Raw genomic sequence first — 8,797 nt, 5'->3', positions numbered from 1 at the left:
GTCAGCAGCAGCATTAACTGGTTTTCTGAGATTACTCTGATTGCATTGAGGAGACAAAGAATCTTATTTTCATTTTGTAGATCATTTTTAGTCTTGCCTCAAAGTGTCAGATTAGATAAATGCAGATTTCCACAGTAGGTGGAAAAAGCTTAAAGGGTTTTTTTTTTTTATACAAAATGTTTTGATTGTACGTGTTTTGTTTGGGTTTTTTCCAAATAAAATTTTGAATTTCTTTTTTTTTTATTTTTTAAATAACTAAATCTATTTGATTTAATTTCACAGGAATGGCCACATCTTACCAAGATGTCAGCATTGGCCAGCACAAGCTTAGGATACTGTTCACCAGCACCGCAACTGAGTCATCTGCCATCTTTATGATAGGTTGTGAACATGCACTAAAGACAAACATACCTGCAAGAGTTTGAGAGAACTGGGACTGTCTCTTTTCTGTGATAGGCAGTCAAAAACACATGCACCTTTTGCAACAGCATTAATGCATTGAAAGCTTTGGGGTGAGTCAGACGAGGAACAAACAAGGTTGAGCGATGATGCACTGTGCTCCACCACACCTAGAAACTGCAGATATGCTGGAGGATTTTAGGAATAAATATGAATCCATGCATAAAGAATGGTTGACTTGGATGATAAAGGAGGGAAAGTAAAGTTTATTCTCATCTTGTTGATAAGGAGCCTGAGTTTTCAGTAGTGAATATTCAGCTGAGCTGGTGCAAGAATAACATTGAGTATTCAAATGCAACAAAACATAAATGCAGGTGTGAATTATTGACTGATGTTCTAATGCAAATACAAATGTATAAGCATAACTATTAACTCTTACAAGACTAAATAAGCCCGTGTCAGAACAGAGCAAAAGTTTTATACAAATATTTTTAAATAAATGGAGGTTAAGGATTATTATTCCCTCAAAAACTCTTGAAATATTGAGTTTTTATCATATTGGAACAGAAAGTACTGACTAGAAGAGCCAGCAGGATGATGGTAGGAGAGGCTGATCAAGCCTGCATGGTTTAATGACATCTAGTTGTAAAAACTAGCACTGAAATCACTTCAGATTCTAAGCACAGCTATATATTTCTTCCAAATATATTTATATATATTTCTTTAAAATATATATATAAAAAATTCCATCTACCAGTGGATCTCGAAGACCTCATAGTTCAGGTAGATGGATGCCAGGTTAGCTATCAATAGAGGGGGAATTACTGGAAAAATCTGCAGAAGTTCCACAGCTCAGAGGAACTCGGGGAGTTCTCACCTTTAAACACTCTTCACACACTCACTTGTTTGTCCACTCAGAGACACTCTAGTAAAATTAGTACAAATATGGTGACTTCCATGTATGTGGAAACATAGCAAGTATATATGAATGACTGGTTGTAGTGAAACGATGCTTCGACACCAGTTTAAACAGTTTTTAATGAGATGTTACATTTTGCGTCATAATTTTTTTAGATGAAGCTTAGAGAGTTAAAACACTGTTTTTCCCTTTCTGTTCAAATTTTGATTGGGCCGTGTACTTTACATGTTAACGATATTACTGTGGTACCTTAAATCTGAATTTTATCTGAAGATGTAATTTAGCAAATGTTAAACTTACTCAGTGTAGCACCAATGGTGTGTTGGATGAATGCTGAAAATTGAAATAAAACTATTCTAATGAAAATAAAGGACACCGCAGCCGGATCAATGTGCACATTTACCGAGTAAAGACACACTCACACACTGCTCCGTTGATGTTGACAAGCTGGAAAAGGAAGAGCCCGGCTTCCTTCTTTATTTATACTGTTCATGCTCATCTTGCCACAGAACATAGGCATATCAAGATGACTTCATTATAAGATCACATACATGGCACAACAATTTTGTCATTGGCCAACAACCCCCACACCACAATCAGTTGTGTTACATTTATCATCACATGACAACATTGTGACCAACTAAACAAAAGCAAATTGGTGATGGTCTACTGGCAAAACACTTCCTTCACGTTACACTAAATACCCCTAAAGATAACCACAACCACTTTTAAACTACACGGGGAACAAGTGCACACAGTATTTTAATCTGTTGTCAGAGAATCACAAACATGTCACACACTTTGATCACTCAATATCTAATTTACATTGTGCTTCGGTCTCAGTGTGAACAGTTCACATAAAACACAGTAAACCTGTGCTTCAAATGTTGCTTTGTTAAAATAAAAATATATATTTATACATTTAATACATGTACAATGCATACACAATGAACAAACACACAGGGATAGAGTGCAATAACTGCTGGCTGCATTGTAGACAGCTTAAATAATTTAAATGAGCAGGAGTATTTTTGCACACAATGGCAGACAGAACCCCAACAGAACGTACATTACCTTCATCCAATACAACAAACAGCCGCCACTATGTCAAACGGTTTGCTCCGGCTGTTGACAACACACAAAAAGGATTTATCATACTCTGCTGCAATTTTTGGCAAAGATTCAGATTTAAAAAGTTCTCAATTATGAAAAACAAGACAGGTGAAGCTTTATTCATAATTCTGTCAGGAGGCAAATCCCTGTGATGTTTCTGTGACGGGGAACAATTCCCAGTTGATCACTTCACTCTTTGTCCAGATCAATACAGCACAAAAGCACAGTTTAATATCTGCCACTGAATATAACAAAGGTCTTGTTTGATAGTCTAAGGGACTGTAAGGAAATTATTAGGTGAGACAAAAGGGAATATCATTCATTTCTATCCACTGTGTCATAACAACAGCTCTACATAAATCCATCACATTTTACATTAAGTTTAAATATCAAAGGTAATGAAAGCACGTTTTTACTTCAGTTTTTTTTGTTTTGTTGTTGTTTAGTTTTAATAATAAGGTACTTGAGAACGGCTTCTTCCTGCCTGAGGTTAACTGTTTTTTTTTTTTCCTGGAAAATGATGTTATCCAGTAAAACTCTGAATTGGTTGTGATTTACCCAAAAAATGTTTCAAAATCTAAAGTCTTAATTTAGTTGATTTGCCCCTCCACAAATGAAGTCTGATGGAAAACCAAGCCATAACGAAGACACAGCATTGTGGTCTGATGAGACTCACCGAGTCTTATAAGAAGAGTATTGAGTCAAACGTTTGCATCATGACTTTGTCAAGACACACCAAACATACCACAAGGTAACCTTCTAGTTAACATCCAGTTTCCATCTTTAACTAATTTCTTTACGTGCTGCATGTTGGGTGTGGAAGACCATTTTGGTACCTACTGGTCAAAATCATGGACAAAATGTGGAAGTGGTCACATTAACAGCCAGATGTGAGTCTTCTTGTCTGGACTTTGAGAGCTATTCATGATTTGGTATCAGGTTTCATTAGTTATAGGAGCTTTTTTCATTGCAGGGACACATTTTGCTCCTCTTCCTGGCAGCACAAGTCAGAGTTGGGAATGGCATCACAACAACAGAGATAACTATGTTCCTGTTTCAAGCAGAAAACCAGTAGCATTTGGTCTTTCTGAACTCATTTAGTAGGCTAGTTTTTATTAGTAAAGCAGTTTGATTTAAAACTCCAGAAGTATAGAGCTGTCACCTTAAAAGAAAAAAAAAAAGTTGGGACCTTATCATATGATAACGTGATCATTTAGTGTAAAAATGTGAAATTATCATGTTATAACATGATCAGTTTTATTGTAAATATATAAAGCTAATTACATTATATAGGGAGACATTTGGTAGTGAAAATGTTAAATATAAATTGTATCGTCTTTGAATGAGGAAACTGTGCCTGCGGTAGATCAGAGAAATGTCTAATTTACCACCTGGGATTAAGTTACACTTCATAGAAGAGACTGTGATGGCGAACCAAACTGGACTACGTCTTTGTGTTGGCAACTTAATTCTCTCAGTAGTGCATATAGCCTGTAGGATTTTTATTTTAGTTTTCAGAAGAAACCATGACCATTGTTGTAAAAGGAACATGTACACATAGACCCAGACATACAAGCGTACAATCTCACTGCATGCAGGGAGGTGACATGTGTTGCTTCAAACTGTCCCAAATTCCTGCGTTTACAGCAATAAATCATTCATTCATTCATTCTCCTAACTGCTTAGTCCAATGAAGGGTCGCTGGGAAGCTGGAGCCTATCCCAGCAGTCTTTGGGCAAAAGGCAGGGTACACCCTGGACAGCTCGCCAGTCCATCACAGGGCAGCAATAAATCAGAGTAGAACAATTAATCCTTCACAAAAGGAACTTAAATATTTCTACTTGACAAGAATCATTTCCCTATAATTTTTTTGCTCCAATAGTTCTAGGTTGCAGCAACATCTGCATACACTACTTTGTATTTCATGTTTTCTCAGTAAAACTATCACATTATAACCCTGATAAGGTCCTTTTTTATATCTTGGAGTGACAGTTCTGCGCTTCTTTAAAAAACAAACATGACACCACATTTCGTGCATGCGAACATCAAAACAAGACGTTCACTGACTCCGAGGGACCATCAGAATGTCTAATAAGCAGTTCATTAATGCAAGAATCACCAGTATATATGAGAATGTAGCTGGGAGGTTCCATATTAAATTCATACATTCATCCTATCCCTTTCCAAATCGCTTGGTCCGACATATTAAATTAAATCTGAGTCAGAAATCCAACTTGGCATAACCTATGCAGTTAATCTTTTGTTTGACATGAAACTAATACTTGAACAGATTAACCCTCATGCCTGTAAACTACAACATGATGGGGTGGCATTGCAATATGTTTTAAAGGTTTTGCTGGGCTGCAGTTTCAGAGAAGCAAGACTTCATGAGAAAATCAGACTTATTTAATATTTTGAATGGTTAACTCAGCCTGAGACAGCAGCACTGAAAGGGAGTTTCCTCGTGTTTTGACCACAGGGGAAAACAATCAATCTTATTTTACCCCTAAATTCTTGATGTAAATTTTAGAGCCTCTGAGTGAGATGTTATGTTTGGTGAAGGTTTGTTTCTGTGATCATACGAAGCTATGCCCACTTTTGTAGCCTGACTAACAACCAAAGTGAAGATTAGCACCCGGGTATTGTTTTGTAACTGATTCCTGGAGCCCATAAAACCTGTGACTTCTGCTATCATTTGATGCAGGACTGAAACATTTTCATGTTTAAACACCAGATGTCAGTAGGTGTTTGTAGGCTTTTTAACTAGTGTAACAAATCAGCATTAAGCCTTCCCCAGCAAGTAATAGTTCAGCCAGGGCCAAATGAACCATGAATCAGACATGAAGTCCACCTAAAGCTACTCATGTGTTCCTGCAGTGGAATATAGCCCTGTGATAAATTATGCTGCCCAAAACTAATGTATGGTCCAGCCATCTTTAAGCCTGCACCTAATTTCCTATCAGTAACCCATCCTAAGACGATTCATCTCTTAATGGCAAAAATTTGAATAGCCTAAACTTTTAATTCCAGTTATTTCTTGTTTTGGGAAGAAAAGGTTACACTTGTGTAGGTTTTTGAGAAAATCTATTGATAAATGTGCAACACAGTATTTATATTAATAGTATAAATATAAATGCTTTCATTGGGGGAGTATATCATGACAATCAGAATAACTGCTTATTTATTACTCAAAAAGGAGAAATGTAAATTGATTTTCCAAAAATTCTCTTTTCATCTGCCCAATAATTTTAACACAGTCCCTAATAACACAAAACCTTGAAACAGAGGTGGTCACAAACACAAGTTTACAACCTACAACATTATGGATGTACCACATTTGTCTTATTCATACCTGAAATAAACAGTGTCCTATTTCTATACATTGAATACACCGGTATAACCACATGTGAATTTTACTCCACAAATATAAATGATTCACAAAAGAGTTTAAGGTTTTTAACCCCTTTAAGATTATTCCAGTGTTTCTCAATTCCGGTCCTCAGGCCCCCCCTGCCCTGCATGTTTTATGGTCAACCCTACTTTAAACACACCTAAATGAAATAAAGGGCTTGTTAACAGGCTGCAAAGAACTTGATGAGGAAGTTCAATAATCTGACTCAGGTGCTTTGGAGGTGGAAATGTCTAAAACATGCAGGACAGGGGGGCCTGAGTACCGGAATTGAGAAACACTGGATTAACCATGACTCAAATTTAGCTTATGTGAATTTGTTTGTAGCCAACATTTGTGTCACACATTACATTTTATATGTTATAGACATTTATTGTCTAGCCACAAAGACTTATTACAACATTCTCCTCAACACAGGAAGGTGGTCAATACAGAGCCCACCTAAAATGGAGCCAAAAACAGCCATGCACAAAGTTCCTCAACGCTGACAAAATCTCAGCAAGCTCTCTGCAAAGTGGTCTCCACATGTTCATGTTCAAAGGGTGCATGCTTTTGCTCCAGACCCCTTCAGATCTGACTTTAAACGTTACAAGCAGGAGGGATTTTTAAACATTAAACAACACTGCACCCGTGGTTGCCTGTTGTTGCTAAAACTTGCATTTGTGCCTCTGTTTGCAGAGCACCATGCTAAAAAGCAGCCTGCATGCCTCCATGTAGGCATGTCACTGTAGCTACACCAGCCCAGTCTGCATATGGACATGCAGGGGGTAAGGGTGGTAGACAAGCTGGGGCTGAGCCTGAGTGATGTAAAAGCTGTTGTATATTGGCTCTGTCATGTATGGTGCGGGCTGATAGAAGCAGGTAACATTGGCCGTGTTTGGGATGGCATTCTGTTCGCCCAGCACTCTCAAAGCCAGGACTGTGATCATGTTGAGCGTCTGCCTCCTTTCGTGCCCCATCAAACACACCGTGCTTTCATCTATCACACACCGAAGGGTCATCAAATAGTCATACTTGCTTGTCTCCTCGTTACCAATGAAATGGCACTGCAAGTAAGCCTCAATCTTCCGCTGCTGCTCACTTACGTCAGGAAAGTCTATGAAGAAACGGGAACACATGTAGCGCTCCAAGGACTTGATCTCTGTCTCACTGGCTGGCCTGAAGTTTCTCACCAGCAAGTCGCTGTATTTTAGCAAGCCACCTCCTCGGATCTCCTCAGGGTTGTGGGTGGCAATGAGGCGGTTGCGAAGGTGGTCCATCGCCTGCTCAAAATCTCCATACATGCACTCAGCTTCAACGGTGATGATGGGTTCCCCTGCAGCTCCTATCCATGAGCTTGACCCGTGGCTGCTTGAGACAGTATCTGGCATTTCAGGTCTGTGGTCTTCTACCTGAGCCTGTGAAGCTGTGTTTGTTGCACATGTGAGGCTTTGAGCTTCTGAATCAGGAGGCTTCTTTGAGTGTTTTGGTTTAACAGTTTCTTCTACAGTTTCACAAGAACCTGCTGCTTCCTGATGCGTTTGGACTGGGCTGTATGTGGGAACTGGAGAGGTGTCTACCCCCTCAAGGTTTTCTGACTTGGAACACGGCACATCTGAATCTTGACTTTGAGCGCCATCCAACAGAGAAGGTTTCCGCTGAAGTGGCTTTGGTATTTCTATGGGTGGAAATAGCTGCGTTGTAAGATCTGACAAATCAGTCAGTAGAGACCATTTCTCGGGTTTGCTGATCAACTTTCGAGACATTTTTCTCTGTAATTTTGGTGAAGGGCAGTAGTCCGGTACAATGTCTTGTGAAGTGCTGCAAGTTTTTTTAGCTGGAGGAGGAAAGGAGAATTCAAGATGGGAATCTTGTAGGCCTGGGGGGTTGTCAGTCTTGCATGTTACTGTGTCTACTTCTAATTGTATCTTCTCCTCGCGATGAGGTATGTCTTTTGAAGCCGACTGTTCAGTATTTGTTACAGAGATTGGCTGTGAAACCTGAGACTCAGATAGTTCTTCTTTACTTTCTTTAGTTAAACATACCTGTGTCACCTGTTGATCTCCTGCACCTGGAAATAAAGTTTTTGGGGGTTCTAGTAAAGGAAAATCAGGATGAAATTGTTCTTTTTCTTCTCCACTTTCCTCACTCAACTCAAACCCTTCTGAGATGTCGTCCTCAGAGCCATGCCCTCCCTCCTGCTGTAAGCTAAGTCCCTCAGGTTCTAACACTTGCAGCACTTCATTCTTTACATCTATGTGTTCGACCTCTTCATGTGGAAGCTCCTTCTTGATCGTTTCATCCTGACATGGAGTTTCTACTCCGGTTGCCATAGCTGAATCTTTCTCAGCATCCTCTTCAACATCTTGAGGCTTGCGGGGTTGTTCTTGCCCTTTGCTGTCTTCCTTGTTGTCTCTTTTAGTCAAATTCCCAGATTTCAATGCCAACACTCCTTTTTTCTTTTCAATCTCCCAGTAAGACTCCAGCATACGATCTAGTATGATCTGGAAAGAGTCCACACTGAACTCAAACTGTCTTCGAAGGGAACTTACAAATCTGAGCCCCACTGTTTTAGCTCTGTTGTTGGAGAGCAAGATGAGGCTCCATCTGTCATGCTCATTGAAAACTTTCACCATCTTTTGCACATAAGCTTCCTTCATGGTGAGACAGGTGATCTTCCGTCTATTAACCCCACAAGGAAGGAGGTCTCGTAGGCTCCCCAGCACCACCTCCTTAATCACCTGGAAGTCCTCCTGTCTAGGCAGCTCCACTCCAAAAATTATGTCTAAGTCTCGGTAGCCAAGGCCGTTATCCCTCACCAGGATGTGACTGGCAGTCGCTCCATTGAGACGTATATCTTTGACCTGGATGTCTCTTTCGACCAGACGATCCTTTACCACACGAATAATGTCTTTTGCTCTCACCTGCAGAGTAGGAAAATTTCCTCGTCCGTGGATTGGGATTACTTCGGTCAAGAT

The sequence above is a fragment of the Telmatherina bonti genome (genome assembly GCF_933228915.1).
Source record: "Telmatherina bonti genome assembly, chromosome: 10".
In the NCBI taxonomy this organism is placed as follows: domain Eukaryota; kingdom Metazoa; phylum Chordata; class Actinopteri; order Atheriniformes; family Telmatherinidae; genus Telmatherina; species Telmatherina bonti.
Note: the sequence above shows the minus strand (reverse complement) of the source record.